This window comes from Salvelinus alpinus, chromosome 3 (genome assembly GCF_045679555.1).
Source record: "Salvelinus alpinus chromosome 3, SLU_Salpinus.1, whole genome shotgun sequence".
In the NCBI taxonomy this organism is placed as follows: Eukaryota; Metazoa; Chordata; class Actinopteri; order Salmoniformes; family Salmonidae; genus Salvelinus; species Salvelinus alpinus.
The window spans coordinates 61,880,574-61,904,157 of record NC_092088.1 but is presented as its reverse complement, the minus strand read 5'-3'; the positions used below and the strand labels follow the sequence as shown (position 1 = coordinate 61,904,157).

General features: G+C 44.7%; 1 protein-coding gene across 3 annotated transcripts in view; it reads left to right on the top strand.

The window, feature by feature from the left end:
- LOC139571072 (leucine zipper putative tumor suppressor 2 homolog) overlaps positions 1 to 23,584 on the top strand; it is an 86,702-nt gene that overhangs the window by 28,711 nt on the left and 34,407 nt on the right. Inside the window, exon 2 of one of the 3 annotated variants that reach the window (XM_071393592.1) lies at positions 16,991 to 17,117. The gene's annotated coding sequence lies outside the window, so the exon portion shown is untranslated. Of the gene's footprint in view, positions 1 to 16,815; positions 17,124 to 23,584 lie in introns of those variants that run through there. The other 2 variants (XM_071393593.1, XM_071393594.1) reach the window with 2 other exon arrangements.

The window sequence follows — 23,584 nt, the reverse complement described above, 5'->3', positions numbered from 1 at the left end:
GAACTGACAAGGTGGAACATATGTGCCCTTGAGCAAGGGACTTAACCTTAATTGCTCCAGGGTTGCCTTTGATAATGAAAGACCCTGGCTGTGACCCCACTCTCCGAGGGTGTCTCAGGTAGACTGGGATATGCAAAAATCACATTTCCAATTCACATGTGTGTTAATATTTGATTTATTATTATATTTCCATGTCTTATTCTTGAAGATCAAGGGGTATTAAATTCATTGGAATGAATGGAATTCTACCAGATTTGTTTTTTTATTTAAAGATATAGTTTAATCCAGGGCTGCCCAACCCTCTTCCTGGATATCTACTGTCCTGTAGGTTTTCAGTCCAACCCTAATTTAACGGTTCTGATTCAGCTATATAAGGTCTTCTTGAGCAGCTAATTAGTTGAATCAGGTGTGTTAAATTAGGGTTGGACTGAAAACCCACAGGACGGTAGATCTCCAGGAAGAGGGTTGGACAGCCCTGGTCTAATCGTATTATTATCTGTATTGAAGTAGAAAGCAATGGGTAAGAAGAAGCCTATAACTCATAAAATAAAATGCAACATCCATTTATGGCCAGCTATGTCAACATTGATTTATCCTCCAATAGATGTTGTTCAATTGGTACTATACATTTTTGTTAAGGGGAAAGTAATCTCACAGTAACTGAAAGTAATCATATTACATTACTGTGTTTGGGTAATCCAAAAGTTACGTTACTGATTACAATTTTGGACAGGTAACTAGTAACTGTAACGGATTACATTTCACAGAGAAGTGATCTGAGTGTGTGCGTGTGCGTGTGTGTGTGTGTGTGTGTGTGTAAGAGAGAGAGGGCGGTGTACGTAAGTAAGTGTGTGTGTTTAGGAGTTGATGTTTGCGTGATTGTCTGTCTGTCTCTTCTGTCTTTTCGTCTCATGTAAACAGCTAGCCATTCAGCCTATCAACCTACATATGTCTTCAAGCAACTGTTTTTTCTCTGTCTCAGACACACACACATTAATTGTGATAAACTCACATTTACCGGTACGGCATACCCCTACTATTTATTTTGCCGGGACGCCGTACCTGACCGTACCACCTTACTTTCACCCCTGCCCGTAACACAAACCAAAACTCTAAACCTAACTCCTAACAATAACCCGAACCCGAACCATTAACCCCTTACCCTAATTCTAACCCTAACCCTAATTGTAACCCTAAACCTAAACCTAAACCCTAAGCTTAAAATAGCCTCATGGGGACAAGGGAGAATTTTCCTTGTTTTACTATCCTTGTTTATTTATATCCTTGTTTATTTTAGGTAGATTTTAGGTACCCACGAGAATAGAAGAACCAACACACACACACACACACACACACACACACACACACACACACACACACACACACACACACACACACACACACACACACACACACACACACACAAACACACACATACGCTGTTCCTCTATTCTGTAAGTGTAACTGAGGGCCTACCTGAGGATTTGCTCCCATGACATCACTACCCTTCTTCATTATTCCTGCTTTAGGCGAAGTGACTGTTACCAACCACAACACACAACACACATACTGACCGCAGCTCATCCCCAGGCACAAACAGAGGAAATGGCCGATGCTCCTCCAGAAATGACAGTTTAAAAACGATTTCACTTCATGAGCATTCCTGTGGTGTCTGGCATTCATGTCTCTCTTTGTCTGACTTACTCTCTTTCCCCTTGAGTCTTCTTGTTCCTCTCTATCCCTTTCTCTCTCTCCATCTCTCTCTCTCCCTCTCCCTCTATCCCGGTTTCCAGTAGTCACTAATTTGCTAAATTTAAGGTTAGGGTTAGTCATAAGTTTAGCAGTCTGATTAAGGTTAGGGTTAAGGTAAGGGTTAGGTTTAAAATCTGATATTAAGAAGATATATTGTAGAAATAGGAGGGATTTAGCCATAATTATGACTTGGTGGCTGTGGTAACTAGTGACAACCCTCTATCCCTTTTTCTGTCCCTAGCTTCTTCCTACTCCAGTAGGACTCACATTAACTGACCTGTCTGTCAGGCAGTATCCTGGCCAGCAATGTGCTGAGGCGAGTCATGGAACAGGACCTGAGGTTTTACAGCTCCTGACTCATTGTGATGAAGTAACAAACTGTACTGTAGCCACAGCAGACACACACGCACGCTCTCACACACACACACACACACACACACACACACACACACACACACACACACACACACACACACACACACACACACACACACACACACACACACACACACACACACACACACAGGTTTGATGGAGAGGGCTTTAAAACCAGCAGAGAGATGGAACACAACTTGGACCCGGTCCCTTGTTTTCTTCTCTCTCTCCAAGGACTAATTTCCCAAATATGAATGTTTCCCCTCTCTTCCTGTCTCCTTTGCTCTCTCTCTCGCTCTCTGTGTCTCTCTCCTCTCACACTCCTCTCCATCTCTCTTTCTCTCTCACTTCTGTCACGTTCCTGACCTTATTTCCTTTGTTTTGTCTTTGTTTAGTTGGTCAGGACGTGAGCTGGGTGGGCATTCTATGTTATGTGTTTCTATGTTGGGTTCATTTTCATTAGCCTGATATGGTTCTCAATCAGGGGCAGGTGTTTTACGTTTCCTCTGATTGAGAACCATATTAAGGTAGGCTGTTCTCACTGTTTGTTTGTGGGTGATTGTTCCTGTGTCAGTGTTTGTACCACACGGGACTGTTTCGTTTCGTTCGTGTGTTCCTTCCTGTTCGTTCGTTCATGTGTTTTTGTTCTCAAGTTCAGGTCTCTTCACGGTCGTTTGTTGTTTTGTTTAGTTTGTATTAGTTTCGTGTTCGTTTCATCTCTTCAAATAAATAGAAGATGTATCTATATCACGCTGCGCCTTGGTCCTCTCTTTCACCTAAAGACGATCGTGACAACTTCTTTCTCTCTCCCTCTTTCCTCTGCTCCATTCTCTGGTTGTTTAGATAATGATATGGTTTGGTGTAAACACTCAGGTTTTGTTTTTCTCTTTTGTCGTCTCTTCCTCGTGTCCTCTAGTCTCGACTCAGTCTCGTCTTAGATTAATTCTGATCTGAGGTCAGGGCCTGTATTAATAAATTGTCACATCATTGGAGTGCTGATCTTGGATTAATTTTGTATTTTAGATCATAATGATTCATATTTTATGGACAGATCCAAGGTCAGCAATCCTATTTTGAGGCGTTATGAATATGGGTTCTGGTCTCAGACAAGGACATCATCCTACTGTATCACAGATGTCTTCCATGGTTCTAACAGACACCTGCCCTGGAACACTACTGTAGAAGAAGAACTTTCCCTCCAAGACTGAATGCCTATCTGTTGCTTTTAAACATGTCTTACTACTCGAAAGTCATCTTTATTCTCACTCATAAAACTCCCATGGCTTATTTTTCATATTGTCATGTTTCGTTTCTAAATGTCTGTGCAAGAGTGAAGGTTTCCCGCGAGAGAGTACCGGTTTATGTGATTGGATGTTCATTATTTGACTAGGCTACCTGTATTTGACATTGTGTTGTTATTTCGCTGAACACTAGATGGTTTAATTTTATTTTTGGCGGTGAAACGAGGCTACTCAGGCAAGAAAAAAAAACTCACCCAAATGTATAGTCCTGTTGGAAAATATAAATGTACTGTTTGTAAATGTGAAGATTTTTATTTGGCGTACACCCGACGGCATTGCGCGTACCCCAGTGCGTACCCCAGTTTGGGAATACCTGGTGTAGAGGAAAGGAAGAAAAGAGGAGAAGAGAGAAGAGAAAAGAACAGTGAAAAAAATATAAGTATTGATTAGTTGTTAACAGCAGACCAATAGATCACTATGGGGATGATGAAGTCACAATGTCCAGGTTATCGTGGAATGAGATACTCTCTCATGGGACCTCTCGGTTAAATAAAGGAGAGATAGAAAAAAGAGAGCTGGATGAAGTGAATTGAATTAGTAAATCAATAGCTACCAGGCTGTGATGGTGTCTTGAAAGCCAAAGGCCTCGAAACAACTGAAATGTGTTTTCAAATGTAGCTGAAATGTAATTGTGCAATTTATTTATTTTCCAGAGAAGACTGTTCTTAGGTGTTCTATGTGTGTTGTTCATCACAGTACACACCACATAAGACGTCATTATATTATCAGCTAAGAAGGAGTTGAGATTCTGAGGAGCAATTAGGAGCTACATTCAATCCAGGCAGATGATCCAGAGTTATAGCGCGCTCCACATTTAAGTATTAATGTTCCCGCGTTTTCTGAGACTGCTAAATGCTGCATATGTTGGCTCAATTGGAAATGACCTTTGAATGTCTATCACACTATAATGAGGCTCTTATGTCGACCGGATTGACTCTAGCCCTGTGTGTTTTTCCATTGGGCATTGAGTCTGAGTCTACCCTCTGCTGGTAGGTTGTAATACCATCACTTCAGAACCACTGATGATCAGCAAGCTTGATCAAAGCTTGATGCCCTCTGGTACGGATAATATACAGGGGAATTGTAATGGTGGAAACTACTTAGTAGTCCTGTTGTTAATGCTTATACATACAGTATGTGTTTGGTCTGTAATTCCCACAACTAAAATCTTGCATAATTGCGTCAGATCCTCGATTAAGACTTGTTAGAAAACATACTAATGAGACTAGCGAAGTCTCCACCCCTCTAAATCGAAACTCTCAGCCAGTTTCGGGCAAATCTATGGGCTAAATGTCCTCTCCCCTTCCGAAATTTGAACGATGCGAAATCATGTTTTGTCCAAATGATCAGTGACCAAAATTTTGCATAACAGAACAAAGTTCCTAGTTAGTCATCACATCCCACAATCTGTTGACAGATGCTACTACCATTTATGTTACGTGCATCTGTCCACAAGAGATTAGATCCATAGTACTCACACAAGGAAGGAGGGAGGGAGGGAGGGAGGGAGGGAGGGAGGGAGGGAAGGAAGAAAGGCCTTAGATTCTCAAAGTAACAGGGTCATAGGCGGATACCGTCTACTATTCCTAATGTAGAGTAACAAGGATAGATCCTAGTGTCCAATGGCCATAGGGGATCCATTCAGTCAGTGTAACGGTATAGATGTAGCTATCATCTGCAGTACAGGCAAACACAGTCTCCTTTCACTTCCTCTTAACTAGATGATAAATGGTGTTCATTAGTCATATAGACAGTTGTCCTGTGTTCAATGTCTGGAGGTCACAGCTCCACCTCTATTCTCTACTGTTAGCTCCATTCTCTCTCCATTCTCTATTCTCTGGCTCTTTCTCTATCAGGCTGTCTCCCTGTTTTCTCTCACTCTCTCACAATTTTTTGCAGAGATCAGAAGGAGACTGTTTAGCTCTAATGTTGTCTGCCACCAAATCCCCCTTTGAATAAAAGTCAGAAATTGAAGCGGGCAAATCATGTTTTATGTATGTGTAGCTTCCACAATGAAAGCAGAAAGCAGAGGGGGAAGTGGGGCAAGCATTATAGCCTGGCGTATTATAGCAACAAAGCTGCTTTCCCCCCCTTTCTTAGAAAACGACTGCAGCATAGCAGCAGCAATAGCCATAGAGAGGGAGAGGTTGAGGGGAGAGAGAGAGAGAAAGAAAGATATTTTAGAAAAGCTATTGACTTGCAAAGCGGAAGAAACACTACATAGAAATTGCATTAGCTTGCTACTTTGTTCCATCTGTGCTACTGTAACTCTTGGGTTTGATTGAGCTTGTAGTCTACAGTGAGACTGGCTGGGTTAAGATGGAAACTAGTTTAAAGTATTGTGAGGGTTGATATGACAGTTATGTAAGCCATGTGCAGTGCTTCTCTCTCTCTCCCAGCTCTCCCCTATTTTCTTTCGCTCTCTTTCTCTGCTTCTCTCCCTCCTCTCAATTCAATTCAATTCAATTCAAGGGGCTTTATTGGCATGGGAAACATGTGTTAACATTGCCAAAGCAAGTGAGGTAGATAATACACAAAAGTGAAATAAACAATACAAATTAACAGTAAACATTACACATACAGAAGTTTCAAAACAAGAAAGACATTACAAATGTCATATTATATATATACAGTGTTGTAACAAATGTACAAATGGTTAAAGCACACAAGTTAAAATAAATAAACATAAATATGGGTTGTATTTACAATGGTGTTTGTTCTTCACTGGTTGCCCTTTTCTTGTGGCAACAGGTCACAAATCTTGCTGCTGTGATGGCACACTGTGGAATTTCACCCAGTAGATATGGGAGTTTACTTTCTCTGTCTCACTCTGCCTTTCTCACTCTCACTCCTATGTCTCTCTCTGCAGTAACTAACCTGCATGCCAGTTTAGGCACAGGTGTTTAGTGTCTGTCTGTGAGAGGGGAGTTAGATGGAAGGATGGATGGAGGGATGTGTCTCATTGCCCAGTGGACAGTTTGGCTAGTGATGGTGTGCATGACCGTCTTACGTTGACCCTGCAGTGAATTATACCTCTCTGGCAAGAGATGGAAGGAAAGAAATGAGAGAGGTACAGGACGAGAGAGCGAGAGAGAGAGAGAGAGTGTCACAGCCGTTAAATGACGTGGACCAAGGTGCAGCGTGGTGAGCGTACATTTTCTTTTTATTAGAAAAAGACGCAGACAAAACAATAAACAATACAAAACAAACCGTGAAGCTAAAGGCTAAGTGCCACAAACAAAGTCAACTTCCCAAAAAGACAAGTGGGAAAAAGGGATACCTAAGTATGGTTCTCAATCAGAGACAACGATAGACAGCTGTCCCTGATTGAGAACCCTACCCGGCCAAAACATAGAAATACAAATAATAGAACATAGAATACCCACCCCAACTCACATCCTGACCAAACCAAAATAGAGACATAAAAAGGATCTCTAAGGTCAGGGCGTGACAGAGAGAGAAACCTTGTATAAAATATATGTTGAATTTGTACCTTTGAAACAATGTTAGATCTTCAATGCTAAATCCACTATCAGAAAAAAAACTATTGGCTGGGCAGCACCTCCTACTGGAGAGTTGATCTATCTACAGCTATTCATTTTGTCTCACATCCAGGGTTTTAAACCATGTTACTGACTACTACCAATGTGTTATCGTGAGAATAATGCATTTAGTTTGTAAAGATCTCCTATTAACTAAATATATGTTGCTTTCGAAATCATTCCAAAGGGTAGGTTTAACAGAGCAAATTAAATGTAACCAAGTCATATATTATCAATGATAATATTTAGGCCTATATAGCATTTGCGATGTCATCAACAGCTATTGTTTCAATTCAACTCACGGTTCAACTAAAAATAGATCATGCAAATAGGCCTAGGGTTTCTTTTTTCTTTTTTTATAATATATGTCACGGCTCCTCCTCTGCAGTGCAGGGGGTGGTTCCTCCTGCAGGAGCTTGAATTGTTTACCGTGTGCGTTCGTTTCCTGAATGAGTTTTCGAGTCTTAGTGTTTGTTGTTTTTTCAAGTGTACTGTGATACTGTGGCTACTGTTTCTCAGTAAAGTATTAAGTTTATCCTTAATCATTAATTCCTCGTCTGGTCTCTTCTTTGCGCCTGGGTCCAACCTTACCACATCACAGCTACAAGCTTGGCACACCTGTATTTGGGGAGTTTCTCACATTCTTTTCTGCAATTTTTCTCAAGCTCTATCATGTTGGATGTGGATCGTCGCTACACATTTATTTTCAGTTCTTTCCAGAGATGTTAGATCGGGTTCAAGTCCGGGCTCTGGGTGGGCCACTCAAGGACATTCAGAGACTTGTCCCGAAGCCACTCCCTCGTTGTCTTGGCTGTGTGCTTAGGGTCGTTGTCCTGTTGGAAGGTGAACCTTCACCCCAGTCTGAGGTCCTGAGCACTCTGGAGTAGGGGTTCATCATCAATGATCTCTCTGTACTTTGCTCCGTTCATATTTCCCTTGACCCTGACTAGTCTCCCAGTCCCTGCCGCTGAAAAACATCACCACAGCATGATTCTGCCACCACCATGCTTCACAGTAGGGATGGTGCCAGGTTTCCTCCAGACGCGAAGCTTGGCATTCAGGACAAAGAGTTCAATCTTGGTTTCATCAGACCAGAGAATCTTGTTTCTCATGGTCTGAGAGTCCTTTAGGGGCCTTTTGGCAATCTCCAAGTGGGCTGTCATGTGCTTTTTACTGAGGAGGGGCTTCCGTCTGGCCACTCTACCACAAAGGCCTGATTGGTGGAGTGCTGCAGAGATGGTTGTCCTTCTGGAAGTTTCTCCCATATCCACAGAGGAACTCTGGAGCTCTGTCAGAGTTACCATCGGGTGCTTGGTCACCTCCCTGGACAAGGCCCTTCTCCCCTGATTGCTCAGTTTGGCCTGGCAGCCAACTCTAGGAAGAGTCTTGGTGGTTCCAAACTTATTCCATATAAGAACGATGGAGGCCGCTGTGTTCTTGGGGACCTTCAATGCTGCAGAAATGTTTTGGTACCCTTCCCCAGATCTGTGCCTTGACACAATCCTGTATCGGAGCTCTAAGGACAATTTCTTCGACCTCATGGCTTGGCAAGACAAAAAGATTTAAGTGCCTTTGAACGGGGTATGGTAGTAGGTGCCAGGTTCTGCCAAATAGTTTCCCGTGTGTATCAAGAATGGTCCACCACACAAAGGACATCCAGCCATCTTGACACAACTTTGTGACGCATTGGAGTCAACTTGGGCCAGCATCCCTGTGGAACGCTTTCGACACCTTGTAGAGCTGATGCCTTGACGAATTGAATCTATTCTGAGGGCAAAAGTGGGGGTGCCACTCAACATTTGGAAGGTGTTGTTCAAGATATCATGCGAATGTTGCAGGTCTGTGTTCCCTACATTTGCTATAATAATCTGTGCAGAATCTCGAACAGCATTGATCAAACTTGCACTATGTACTTTTAATGTAATCTCGACTGCAATCCAGGTAATTTGGTTGTGCCATTAGATGATGTCACCATTGTTGTTGATTCTAAGCAATGTTGTGCTGCTATTTTTATTGACTTGGCCAAAGCTTTCGATACGGTACACCATTCCATTCTTTTGGGCTGGCTAAGGATTATTGATGTCTCTGAAGGGTCTTTGGCCTGGTTTGCTAACTACCTCTCTCAAAGAGTGCAGTGTATAAAGTCAGAACATCTGCTGTGTCAGCCACTGCCTGTCACCAAGGGACTACCCCAAGGCTCAATCCTAGGCCCCACGCTCTTCTCAATTTACATCAACAACATAGCTCAGACTGTAGGAAGCTAACCCTGATTCAGATGTCCATCCTACCCATGCTAGATTAGGGAGACGTAATTTATAGATCGGCAGGTAAGGTTGCTCTCGAGCGGCTAGATGTTCTTTACCACTAGGCCATCAGATTTGCCACCAATGCTCCTTATAGGACACATCACTGCACTCTATACTCTGTAAAGTGGTCATCTCTGTATACCCATCGCAAGACCCACTGGTTGTTGCCTATTTATACAACCCTCTTAGGCCTCACTCCCCCCTATCTGAGATACATACTGCAGCCCTCATCCTCCACATAAAACACCCGTTCTGCCAGTCACTTTCTCTCCTGATTTCCTCTCTTCTGCACTGATGTAAAAACTCAGTTGAGGAATTGTACTTACACTGTTGCTTTCAAGCTTGGTCATGATGACCAACACATTACAACAGTGATGGGTTCAATGAAAAAAACATGGAAGATTTCAGTTTATGTTCTGATTCATTTGAATTTAAATGGAAATGACCCCAACCCTGCATCACCATTTGTCAAACCCAGAGTCATGGTGATAGTGTCAAATAGTGGGAGTGCTCCTGTGGAGAGGACATATGCTGGCATAGCCATAATCTATCTACCAGTAATAAAACCCAGATTCTAATCTGAACACAGCTCAGGGTTTACGTCAGAAGAGACCACTGGGTGACATGTCATCTACTGATTAGAAATCCTACAGGGGAGGGAGTGTGTGTGTTTGTGTGTGTTTGTGCTTGCGTGCGCACACACGTGCAGGGGCAGATCAGTGCAGTGTCAGAGCAGAGGCCATGTCGTCCGACCTCGTTTTATGAACGTTACAACTGTAAAGCCTTCCAAAGGCTAGAATCAGGGCCAGAGCTGTGTGTCTGTCTTCCCTCTTCTGTCTCTTCCCTACCTCTTCTCTAGGTCCCCAAAGCACACACATCCCTGGGTCGCTCGTCTTTTCAGTTCGCTGCAGCTAGCGACTGGAACGAGCTGCAACAATCACTCAAACTGGACAGTTTTATCTCAATCTCTTCATTCAAAGCCTCAATCATGGACACTCTTACTGACAGTTGTGGCTGCTTTGCGTGATGTATTGTCTCTACCTTCTTGCCCTTTGTGCTGTTGTCTGTGCCCAATAATGTTTGTACCATGTTTTGTGCTGCTACCATGTTGTGTTGCTACCATGTTGTTGTCATGTTGTATTGCTGCCTTGCTATGTTGTTGTCTTAGGTCTCTCTTTATGTAGTGTTGTGTTGTCTCTCTTGTCTTGATGTATGTTCTGTCCTATATTTATATATTTTTATTTTTTATTATTTTAATCCCAGCCCCCTTCCCCGCAGGAGGCCTTTTGCCTTCTGGTAGTTCGTCATTGTAAATAATAATTTGTTCTTAACTGACTAGCCTAGTTAAATAAAGGTTAAATAAAATATTTAAATTATCCTCTCTCTTCCTCCTCTTTTCTCCTCCTCTTTCTCTTCCCTACCTCCCCTCTCTCTCGCCCTCTCTTCCTTCCTTCACCTCTTCTCCTTTCCTCCTCTCTCTTCTTCTCTCACCTCTACAGAATAACAGGGTGGGTAGTGGTGCCCTTTATTACCTAGCTGGTTACCGAAGTTGGGGGATCAATAAAAGCAGGAGGACAAATGGACCTCCCCTGCACCCCTCCCCCCTCAGGACAGGGCTTGGCCATCTGTCTGTCAGAAGGCTCCCTGCTAGGACAAGACAGGAGGACAGGCCCTAGTGTCTCCTCACTCCTCCCTTCCTTCAGGGCTGTTTAGGATGATTAGGATCATTATGAGGATCTTCTGCTCTATGCATGTTTTCTTCTTCTTCTTATATGCAGCATATAAATAGGATAGTTTGGGGTCAAGGGGGGGTGGCCTTATTATATATATTTTGGGAAACACAGACTGAAAGGGGGGTAGGGAGTGGAGCATAATTTCTTTGTTATTCTTGGTCTCATCTGTTCATCATTATAATGGATGAGTAAAGAATAGTCTCAACTCATCTTGCTCACCCCAATAAGACCAGGGTAGGCACATTAGCCTGAAAAGATTAACTTGACAGACACACCCCCATATGTGTAGCAGCTTAACCATATATCAGCATATATGAATGTTGGGCTGGTTCAGAAACACCTTGAGGGGTGCGTTAAAGCTGAGCTCTGCGAAGGTTAAACAGCGCCACTGGTTGCTTTAGGTGCATTTATTAATGTTTTTGTTTTGTTTTTGGGGAGGCGATTATTCAGCAAAGTAATAAGAAAACATTGTAGTACATCCATCGTGCGTGCAGTGATGTGCAATTATGTCCACGGGAATAAAACTGTGTTTGTTGTTTGGTGTAACATCTTTGTTGTTGTAATATCGCAAATGGACGTGGCAGTTTCACCAACTTTAAAGCAACTGCAAAATCAGGAGTACCCCCATAAGCCCCCCAAAAATTACTTGACAGACACACCCCCATAAGTGTAGCTAAAGCATATTTCACAGTTAGCCCACATGAAAAATACTACAGTTTACTATAGAGTACTAACTACTGTGGCAGACCAGGGGGTTTGACCAAGACGTTTCCACAGATCAGAGACAGACACAAGTGTGATTCCTTAGTTTCAAGGGTGTTTATTTTGGAGACCTCTTCCGGGTTACCGCCTTCTGGGCTCCGGGGAATGCTGTCTCCTCTGAGGTAGAACACCGACCCCTCGGTTCTAGCAGACCGTGAGGACATCTGTCCGGTAGCAACCTCTCACTACCTCCAACCCTACTATGTGCTGCCCTCCTGGCAGCTTAATAGGCCCTGTACGGCTGATGAGCAATCAGCCCCTTGATTACTCGCCAGCCTCAATCAGACCCAATTAGTCCTGGCCAAAGGACCCGTTCGAGATCTGGCATGACCAGCAGAGGGAATCACCGCTGCGTGATGTAGACTCCGTCTGTCACCAGGCCTCGATGAGTCTCCCCTTGGTGGCTTGTTCACTACTTACTTTAGATTTCTATAGTAAACTGTATTATAGTGTAGAGTATGTGTGTAGTACTTACTATAGAATGTTGTAGTATACTGTATAATTGTCATGCCCTGACCTTAGAGATCCTTTTTATGTCTCTATTTTGGTTTGGTCAGGGCATGGGTATTCTATGTTCTATGTTTTGTAGTTCTATGTTTTGGCTGGATAGGGTTCTCAATCAGGGACAGCTGTCTATCGTTGTCTCTGATAGAGAACCATACTTAGGCTGCCCTTTTTCCCACCTGTGTTGAGGGGAAGTTGACTTTGTTTAGGGCACATAGCCTTTAGCGTCACGGTTTGTTTTTGTAGTGTTTATTGTTTTGTTCGGCGTCATTTTTATTAATAAACGGAAAATATACGCTCACCACGCTGCACCTTGGTCCTCCTCCAACAGCCGTGACAGAACTTCCCACCAACAACGGACCAAGAAGCGTGGTAAGGAGGAGCAGCGCGTCCAGAATTCATTGACTTGGGAGGAGATCCTGGACGGTAAGGGACCCTGGAGGCAGGCTGGGGAGTATCGCCGTCCATAGGAGGAACTGGAGGCAGCAAGAGCAGAGCGGCAGCGTTACGAAGGGACACGGCTAGCAAGGAAGCCCGAGAGGCAGCTCCCCCCCCAAAAATTTGGGGGGCACACGGGGAGTGTGGCTGAGTCAGGTTGGAGACCTGAGCCAACTCCCCGTGCTTACCGTGGCGAGCGTCGTACTGGTCAGGCACCGTGTTATGCGGTGGAGCGCACGGTGTCTCCAGTGCGCGTGCACAGCCCGGTGCGCTACCTTCCAGCTCCCCGAATCGGCAGGGCTAGAGTGGGCATCCAGCCAGGTCGGAGGGTGCCGGCTCAGCGCATCTGGCCGCCAGGACGTCTCTACGGCCCAGGATATCCTGCGCCGGCTATGCGCACTGTGTCTCCGGTGCGTCTACACAGCCCAGTGCGTCCTGTGCCAGCGCCTCGCATCTGCAGTGCGAAAATAACCATCCAGCCAGGACGGGTTTTGCAGGCTCTACGCTCAAGACCTCCAATGCGCCTCCACGGCCCAGTGTATCCTGTGCCTGTCCCCAGAAGGACAGGGCCTCCTGTATGTCTCTCCAGCCTGGTGAGTCCTGTGCCTAGAACTAATCCTCCTGTATGTCTCCCCAGCCTGGTGAGCCCTGTGGCAGCTCAACGCACCAGACTGCCCATACGTCTCCCCCTCCAGTGATGATCCATGGCACGAAGCCTCCAGTGATGATCCATGGCACAAAGCCTCCAGTGATGATCCATGGCAAGAAGCCTCCAGTGATGATCCATGGCAAGAAGCCTCCTGTGATAATCCATGGCAAGAAGCCTCCTGTGATAATCCATGGCAAGAAGCCTCCAGTGATGATCCGTGGCACGAAGCCTCCAGTGATGATCCGTGGCAAGAAGCCTCCAGTGATGATCCGTGGCACGAAGCCTCCAGTGATGATCCATGGCACGAAGCCTCCAGTGATGATCCATGGCACGAAGCCTCCAGTGATGATCCATGGCAAGAAGCCTCCTGTGATAATCCATGGCAAGAAGCCTCCTGTGATAATCCATGGCAAGAAGCCTCCAGTGATGATCCGTGGCACGAAGCCTCCAGTGATGATCCGTGGCAAGAAGCCTCCAGTGATGATCCGTGGCACGAAGCCTCCAGTGATGATCCATGGCACGAAGCCTCCAGTGATGATCCATGGCACGAAGCCTCCAGTGATGATCCATGGCACGAAGCCTCCAGTGATGATCCATGGCACGAAGCCTCCAGTGATGATCCATGGCACGAAGCCTCCAGTGATGATCCATGGCAGGAAGCCTCCAGTGATGATCCATGGCACGAAGCCTCCAGTGATGATCCATGGCACGAAGCCTCCAGTGATGATCCATGGCACGAAGCCTCCAGTGATGATCCATGGCACGAAGCCTCCAGTGAGGAGTCATGGAACGAAGGCCTCCAGTCCGGAGCCTCCAGCGACGGCCTTCTGTCCGGAGCCTCCATCGACGGCCTCCAGTCCGGAGCCTCCAGCGACCGCCTCCAGTCCGGAGCCTCCAGCGACATTCTCCAGTCCTGACATATTTTTGTCAGGTTTAATGAACTGACCCCAGTGCAGTGCTATAGGGCAGGAAGAACGGAGGCCAAAATCAATCAGCTGAATTGTATCAGTGATCAATCAGTGATCAGACTGTAGAGAATATATTGATCATTTATAGTGGGATGGTGCTTGATAAGAGGAGGAGAAAGAGGCGAGAGAGATGGCGAGAGAGGGGACAGAGGGAGATAGGGATAGAGATAAAGGTTGAAATACAGAGATAAAAGTTGAGAGAGAGAGGGTAATGGAAAGAGAGAAAGTGGTAGAGGTGAAGAGAGAGAGTGAAATAGAAAATGGGATATTGAAAGCGAAAGGGAGGAAGAGAGGGGAAAAGAGACAGGAAGGTTATGAAAGTAAGCTCTCAGGGAGGCCCTCCTCCCTTCTCGTAACCATTCTCTCTCCTCTTTTCACTCTCTTCCTCTTGTATGTGGATCAGGGAATGCTGTTGTTTCATGTTGAGGTGACCTATTTTGGAATTCGTGAGAGTGCGCACACATCAGATGAGACCGCAGTCAAAGCTATAGATGGTCGAGATAAACAAACACAGACTGTGATATCTCCCCTCGTGTGTGTGTGTGTGTGTGAGTGTGTGTGTGTGCGTAGGGGGTATATTTTTATAGGAATATTAAGGTGGCAGTGTCTCAAGGGGGGTAGTGGTCTCCTCTTCTCTCCTTTCACAGAACACAGCATTTAAGGGAGTACATTTAACTCTGAATGACCAGTGTATTGTACTCCAAACTGTTACTTTTAGGATATACTTCTACTTGCTACTCATCCCGGATCCGGGAGCACCCCCGTCAGTAAAAAAGCTGACTAGCATAGCCTAGCATAGAGTCACAAGTAAATACTAGCATCTAAATATCATTAAATCACAAGTCCAAGACACCAGATGAAAGATACAGATCTTGTGAATCCAGCCATCATTTCTGATTTTTAAAATGTTTTACAGGGAAGACACAATATGTAAATCTATTAGCTAACCACGATAGCAAAAGACACAACTTTTTTTTCCCACCATTTTTTTCCTGCATGGGCAGCTATCACAATTTCGACCAAATAAAGATATATATAGCCACTAACCAAGAAAAAACTTCATAAGATGACAGTCTGATAACATATTTATTGTATAGCATATGTTTTTTTAGAAAAATGTGCATATTTCAGGTATAAATCACAGTTCTACATTGCAGCTGCAATCTGAAATAGCGTTGGAAGCAGCCGGAATAATTACAGAGACCGACGTCAATTACCTAAATACTCATCCTAAAACATTTCTGAAAAATACACAGCATACAGCAAATGAAAGACCAACATCTTGTGAATCCAGCCAATATTTCAGATTTTTCAAGTGTTTTACAGCGAAAACACAATATAGCATTATATTAGCTTACCACCATAGCCAGAAACACAAGCAATTTACCAGCAGCACAGGTTAGCGATCGTAACAATACAGCAAAAGATATATAATTTTGGACTAACCTTGATATACTTCATCAGATGACAGTCCTGTAACATCATATTACACAATGCATATAGGTTTTGTTCGAAAATGTGCATATTTAGCAGCACAAATCGTTGTTATTCAATGTGATCAGTGGCAACAGGTCATGCATTCTGGCCGGCGCCATCTTGGAAAGGCACCTAATCTAATCAATAAATAATCGTAAACTTGACTAAAAAATACAGGTTGGACAGCAAATGAAAGATGCATTAGTTATTAATGCAACCGCTGAGTTAGATTTTTAAAATTAACGTTACTAGACATACGTTACAGCCAGACTAGTGCCGCAATAATGGCGGACAAATGCGTTTACATTTTTCCACATAAATACGGAATAACATCATAAATAGCTCTTACTTTTGGACGAGCTTCCATCAGAATCTTGGGCAAGGTGTCCTTTGTCCAAAAGAATCGTTGCTTGGTTGTAAAACGTCGTCTTCAACTTCGGAATTAGCAGCTAACAATAGCCATGTGGAGCAGACATGCCCAAATCCTCAAAATGCAATACTAAGGAAATTCCGAAAATAGCAATATACTCGCATAAACTGATATAACTCGGTTTAAAATAACTTCGTTATGATGTTTCTAACACCTATATCGAATTAAATTACAGACGGATACATCTAAGGCCGATAACTGAGCGTTCCAAAATTTCATCCTGAGGTCTTGCTTCGCGTCATGACGAACGTCAAAAAGAGAGGTTCCTTGGAGCTTTATAAGCTCTGAGATCTACGTAGACACTCCATTCCAATTCTCATTGGTTACTGACATCCAGGGGAAGGCGGGTGCAGTTCATGTCGACCCATAGGATACATACAGAGTTTTAAACTGATCTGAGAACAGAGCCTCGTTTTCAGACCTTCGCAGTTCCTGTCATGATTTTTGCTGCAGAACGAGTTCTGTTTCATCCACAGACATAATTCAAACGGTTTTAGAAACTAGAGATTGTTTTCTATCCAATAGTAATAATAATATGCATATTGTACGAGCAAGAATTGAGTATGAGGCAGTTTAATTTGGAGACGATATTTTCCAAAGTGGAAACAGCACCCCCTAGATTGACAAAAGGATATACCATAGTGTTACAGTTTCACATGATAGAAAGTAATATAATTTGCTTCTAACATGTATTTGCTGTTCTGTCTCTGTACATGCATTACCTTATTGTTCCTCTCTCTCTCTGTGTTTCCAGACTCCAGGTCAGGAGGTGTAGTGGAGGAGAGGCAGCCCAAGAAGTAGTGAGGTTCTGGGGATGAGAAGTCCCTGTTCTCTTCCTGTATTCCCCAGAGAACCAGGAGAACACTGGGACTCTCAAACAGGTAAAGGTCAGTGTTTGGTGTTTGTCTGTCATGTTAACATACGAATTAGAAGAAAATCAATACATAACAATTTGGTGGGTGCTTATATTTGTCCTATTTTACACATGTACACGTGTGTATTAATTGGAAATGTGTTTTTTGCATATCCCAACTCCATTATCAACAGCAAACCTGGAGCAATTAGGGGGAAGTGCCTTGCTCAAGGGCACAACAACCGATTGTTCACCCTGTTGGCTCGGGGATTCAAACTAGTGACATTCCAGTTACTGGCCCAATGCTCTAACCGCTAGGTTATCTAACGCCACAACCGCTAGGCTACCTGCCGCCACATATCAGTGTCCTGAAACTCAGCCATTTTCCCAAGTCACGTAGAAATTTGTTCTCTCTCTCTCTCTCTCTCATTCAATTCAATTCAACAGGTTTTATTGGCATGGGAAACATATGTTTACATTTCCAAAGCAAGTGAAATAGATAATAAACAAAAGTGAAATAAACAATCAAAAACAAACAGTAAACATTACACTCACAAAAGTTTCAAAGGAATGTCATTTAAAATGTCACATTATGGCTATGTACAGTGTTGTAACGATGTACAAATAGTTAAAGTACAAAAGGGAAAATAAATAAGCATAAATATGGGTTGTATTTACAATGGTGTTTGTTTTTTCACTGGTTGACCTTTTCTTGTGGCAAAAGGTCACAAATCTTGCTGCTGTGATGGCACACTGTGGTATTTCACCTAAAAGATATGGGAGTTGATCAGTATTGGATTTGTTTTCTTATTCTTTGTGGGTCTGTGTAATCTGAGGGAAATATGTGTTGCTAATATTGTCATACAGTTGAAGTCGGAAGTTTACATACACCTTAGCCAAATACATTTAAACTCAGTTTTTCACAATTCCTGACATTTAATCCTAGTAAACATTCCCTGTCTTAGGTCAGTTAAGATCACCACTTTATTTTAAGAATGTGAAATGTCAGAATAATAGAGAATGATTTATTTCAGCTTTTGTTTCTTTCATCACATTCTCAGTGAGTCAGAAGTTTACATACAATTACAATTAGTATTTGGTAGCATTGCCTTTAAATTGTTTATCTTGGGTCAAACGTTTCAGGTAGCCTTCCACAAGCTTCCCACAATAAGTTGGGTGAATTTTGGCCCATTCCTCCTGACAGAGCTGGTGTAACTGAGTCAGGTTTGTATGCCTCCTTACTTGCACACGCTTTTTCAGTTCTGCCCACAAATTTTCTATGGGATTGAGGTCAGGGCTTTGTGATATCCACTCCAATACCTTGGCTTTGTTGTCCTTAAGCCATTTTGCCACAACTTTGGAAGTATGCTTGGGGTTATTGTCCATTTGGAAGACCCATTTGCGACCAAGCTTTAACTTCCTGACTGATGTCTTGAGCTGTTGCTTCAATATATCCACGTAATTTTCCATCCCGATGAAGCCATCTATTTTGTGAAGTGCACCAGTCCCTCCTGCAGCAAAGCACCCCCATAACATGATGCTGCCACCCCCGTGCTTCACGGTTGGGATGGTGTTCTTCGGCTTGCAAGCGTCCTCCTTTTTCCTCCAAACATAACGATGTTCATTATAGCCAAACAGTTCTATATTTGTTTCATCAGACCAGAGGACATTTCTCCAAAAAGTACGATCTTTGTAACCATGTGCAGTTGCAAACCGTAGTCTGGCTTTTTTATGGCGGTTTTGGAGCAGTGGCTTCTTAATTTCTGAGCGGCCTTTCAGGTTATGTCGATATAGGACTCGCTTTTCTGTGGATATAAATACTTTTGTACTTGTTTCCTCCAGCATCTTCACAAAGTCCTTTGCTGTTGTTCTGGGATTGATTTGCACTTTTCGCACCAAAGTACGTTCATCTCTAGGAGACAGAACGCGTCTCCTTCCTGAGCGGTATGATGGCTGCGTGGTCCCATGGTGTTTATACTTGCGTACTATTGTTTGTACAGATGAACATGGTACCTTCAGGCGTTTGGAAATTGCTCCTAAGGATGCACCAGACTTGTGGAGGTCTTGGGTGATTTCTTTTGATTTTCCCATGATGTCAAGCAAAGAGACACTGAGTTTGAAGGTAGGCCTTGAAATACATCCACAGGTACACATCCAATTGACTCAAATTATGTAAATTAGCCTATCAGAAGCTTCTAAAGCCATGACATAATTTTCTGGAATTTTCCAAGCTGTTACGGATACCGAATACGGGTTCACTTTCCTAAACAACCGCTGAATTGCAGGGCGCCATATTCAAAAATATTCCTAAAAATATTTATAATCATACAATCACAAGTGAAATATACCAAAACACAGCTTAGCTTGTTGTTAATCCACCTATCGTGTCAGATTTTGAAAATATATTTTACAGCGAAAGAAATCCAAGCTTTTGTGAGTGTAGCTTTCAATGCTACATCAGCTAGCCCCAAATTAGCATGGTCACGAAAGTCAGAAAAGCAATAAAATGAATCGCTTACCTTAGATAATCTTCAGACGTTTCCACTCACGAGACTTAGCCTTATATTAGCTTGGTTAGCTTGGTCACGAAAGTAAGAAAAGCAATACAATTAATCGCTTACTTTTGATAATCTTCGGGTGTTTCCACTCACGAGACTCCCAGTTACACAACAAATGTTTTTTTTGTTCGATAAATATTTCTTTTGTCACAAAAAAACGCCATTTGGGTTGCGCATTATTTTGAGAAAACAAAAGTCGTGTTCCGTTCGACAAATCCCAAAAAGTATCCGAAATGGTCGTGGAAACATTTAAAATGTTTTTTATAATCAAACCTCAGGTTGTCTTTAACAAACATAATCGATAATATTTCAACCGGAGCATAACCTATTCATTAAGAGAGAAAAGGAAAATGGTGAGCTCCTCCCGCGCGCGCAGGAAATATTCAGAGGACACCTGACCTCTTTTGAAACATCTCGCTCATTTTTCAAAATAAAAGCCTGAAACTATGTCTAAAGCCTGGTCACAGCCTGAGGAAGCCATTGGGAAAAGAATCTGGTTGATACCCCTTTAAATGGAGGTTAGACAGGCCAGGAAACAAATCTATTTTTTAAAGAATATCACTTCCGGGTTACTTTTTCTCAGGATTTTGCTTGCAGAATAAGTATTATTTTTCTCACAGACAATATTTTGACAGTTTTGGAAACTTTGGAGTGTTTTCTATCCTAATCTGTAAATTATATGCATATTCTACGATCTGGGCCAGAGAAAATGTCCGTTTACGTTGGGTACGTTATTTAAAAATAAAAATAAATTCTGACCCCTAGCGCTAAGAGGTTTTAAAGGCACAGTCAACTTAGTGTATGTAAACTTCTGACCCACTGGAATTGTGATACACTGAATTATAAGTGAAATAATCTGTCTGTGAACAATTATTGGAAAAATGACTTGTGTCATGCACAAAGTAGATGTCCTAACCGACTTGCCAAAACTATAGTTTGTTGACAAGAAATTTGTGGAGTGGTTGAAAAACGAGTTTTAATGACTCCAACCTAAGTGTATGTAAACTTCCGACTTCAACTGTATATTTGGCAGGAGGTTTGGAAGTGCAGCTCAGTTTCCACCTAATTTTGTGGGCAGTGTGCACAGTGTGCACCTACAGCGGCCTTTCTCAATAGCAAGGCTCTGCTCACTGAGTCTGTACATAGTCAAAGCTTTCCTTAAGTTTGGGTCAGTCACAGTGGTCAGGTATATTGCCACTGTGTACTCTCTGTTTAGTGCCAAATAGCATTCTAGTTTGTGCTGTTTTTTTGTTAATTATTTCCAATGTGTCAAGTAATTGTAACGGCAGTCTAAGTCGTCCTCCTCATCGGACGAGGAGAGGCGAGAAGGATCAGAGGACCAATGTACAGCGTGGTAAGTTTCCATAATTTAATGACATGAAAACTAGACAAGAATACAAAACAACAAACGTACTAACCGTCACAGTCCCATGTGGCACAAACACTGACACAGGAGACAACCACCCACAAAATCCCAACACAAAACAAGCCACCTATATATGATTCTCAATCAGGGACAACGATTGACAGCTGCCTCTGATTGAGAACCATATTAGGCTGAACACAGAAACAGACAAACTAGACACACAACATAGAATGCCCACCCAGCTCACGTCCTGACCAACACTAAAACAAGCACAACACATAAGAACTCTGGTCAGGACGTTACAGTACCCCCCTCCTGAGGTGCGGACTCTGAACGCACCCCTACAACTCAAGAGGAGGGTCTGGGTGGGCATCTGTCCGCGGTGGCGGCTCCGGCGCAGGACGAGGACACCACTCCACCACTGTCTTTGTCCCCCTCCTTAGCGTCCTTTGAGTGGCGACCCTCGCCCCCGACCTTGGCCTCGGAATCCTCCCCAAGGCCCCCACATGATTTAGGAGACAGCTCAGGACAGAGAGGTAGCTCAGGACAGAGAGGCAGCTCCGGACTGAGGGGCAGCTCATGACTGGAGGGCGGCTCATGACTGGAGGGCGGCTCATGACTGGAGGGCGGCTCATGACTGGAGGGCGGCTCATGACTGGAGGGCGGCTCATGACTGGAGGGCGGCTCATGACTGGAGGGCGGCTCATGACTGGAGGGCGGCTCATGACTGGCTGGCGGCTCTGGCAGCTCCTGACTGGCTGGCGGCTCTGGCAGCTCCTGACTGGCTGGCGGCTCTGGCAGCTCCTGACTGGCTGGCGGCTCTGGCAGCTCCTGACTGGCTGGCGGCTCTGGCAGCTCCTGACTGGCTGGCGGCTCTGGCAGCTCCTGACTGGCTGGCGGCTCTGGCAGCTCCTGACTGGCTGGCGGCTCTGGCAGCTCCTGACTGGCTGGCGGCTCTGGCAGCTCGGGACAGACGGGCGGCTCAGATGGCGCTGGGCAGACGGGCGGCTCAGATGGCGCTGGGCAGACGGATGGCTCAGATGGCGCTGGGCAGACGGATGGCTCAGATGGCGCTGGGCAGACGGATGCCTCAGACGGCGCTGGGCAGACGAGTAGTGCAGGCGGCGTTGGGCAGGCAGGCAGCTCAGATGGCGCTGGGCATGCAGGCAGTGCAGGCGGCGTTGGACAGACGGCCGACTCTGACCTGCTGAGGTGCACAGTAGGCCTGGTGCGTGGTGCCGGAACTGGTGGTACCGGACTGGAGACACGCACCTCAAGGCTAGTGCGGGGAGCAGGAATAGTGCGTACAGGGCTCTGGAGAAGCACAGGAGGCTTAGTGCGTGGTGCCGGAACTGGAGGTACTGGGCTGGAGACACGCACCACAGGGAGAGTGCGTGGAGGAGGAACAGGGCTCTGGAGACGCACTGGAAGCCTGGTGCGTGGTGTAGGCACTGATGGTACTGGGCTGGGGCGGGAAGGTGGCGCCGGATATACCAGACCGTGCAGGCGTACTGGCTCCCTTGAGCACCGAGCCTGCCCAACCTTACCTGGTTGAATGCGCCCTGTAGCCCGACCAGTGCGGGGAGGTGGAATAACCCGCACTGGGCTGTGTTGGCGAACCGGGGACACCATGCGTAAGGCTGGTGCCATGTACACCGGCCCGAGGAGACGTACTGGAGGCCAGATATGTTGAGCCGGCTTCATGGCACTTGGCTCAATGCTCAATCTAGCCCGGCCAGTGCGGGGAGGTGGAATAACCCGCACCGGGCTATGCACACATACAGGAGACACCGTGCGCTCTTCCGCATAACACGGTGTCTGCCCGTACTCCCGCTCTCCACGGTAAGCATGGGAAGTGGGCGCAGGTTTCCTACCTGCCCTCGCCACACTACCCTTTAGCCCCCGCCCAATAAATTTTTGGGATTTCTTCTCGGGTTTCCGTGCTAGCCGCGTACCTTCATAACGCCGGTTCCTCTCTCCGGTTGCCTCTGCTCTCCTAGCTGCCTCCAGCTGTTCCCATGGGAGGCGATCCTTTCTAACCTTAGCCCAGGGTCCTTTACCGTTCATAATTTCCTCCCATGTCCAGGAGTCCTGTGTAGTGGGCCGCTGCTGCTGCCCGTAGCCACGCTGCTTGGTCCGAGTTAGGTGGGTGGTTCTGTAACGGCAGTCTAAGTCGTCCTCCTCATCGGACGAGGAGAGGCGAGAAGGATCAGAGGACCAATGTACAGCGTGGTAAGTTTCCATAATTTAATGACATGAAAACTAGACAAGAATACAAAACAACAAACGTACTAACCGTCACAGTCCCATGTGGCACAAACACTGACACAGGAGAAAACCACCCACAAAATCCCAACACAAAACAAGCCACCTATATATGATTCTCAATCAGGGACAACGATTGACAGCTGCCTCTGATTGAGAACCATATTAGGCTGAACACAGAAACAGACAAACTAGACACACAACATAGAATGCCCACCCAGCTCACGTCCTGACCAACACTAAAACAAGCACAACACATAAGAACTCTGGTCAGGACGTTACAGTAATCTTTTTGTTTTCTCATGA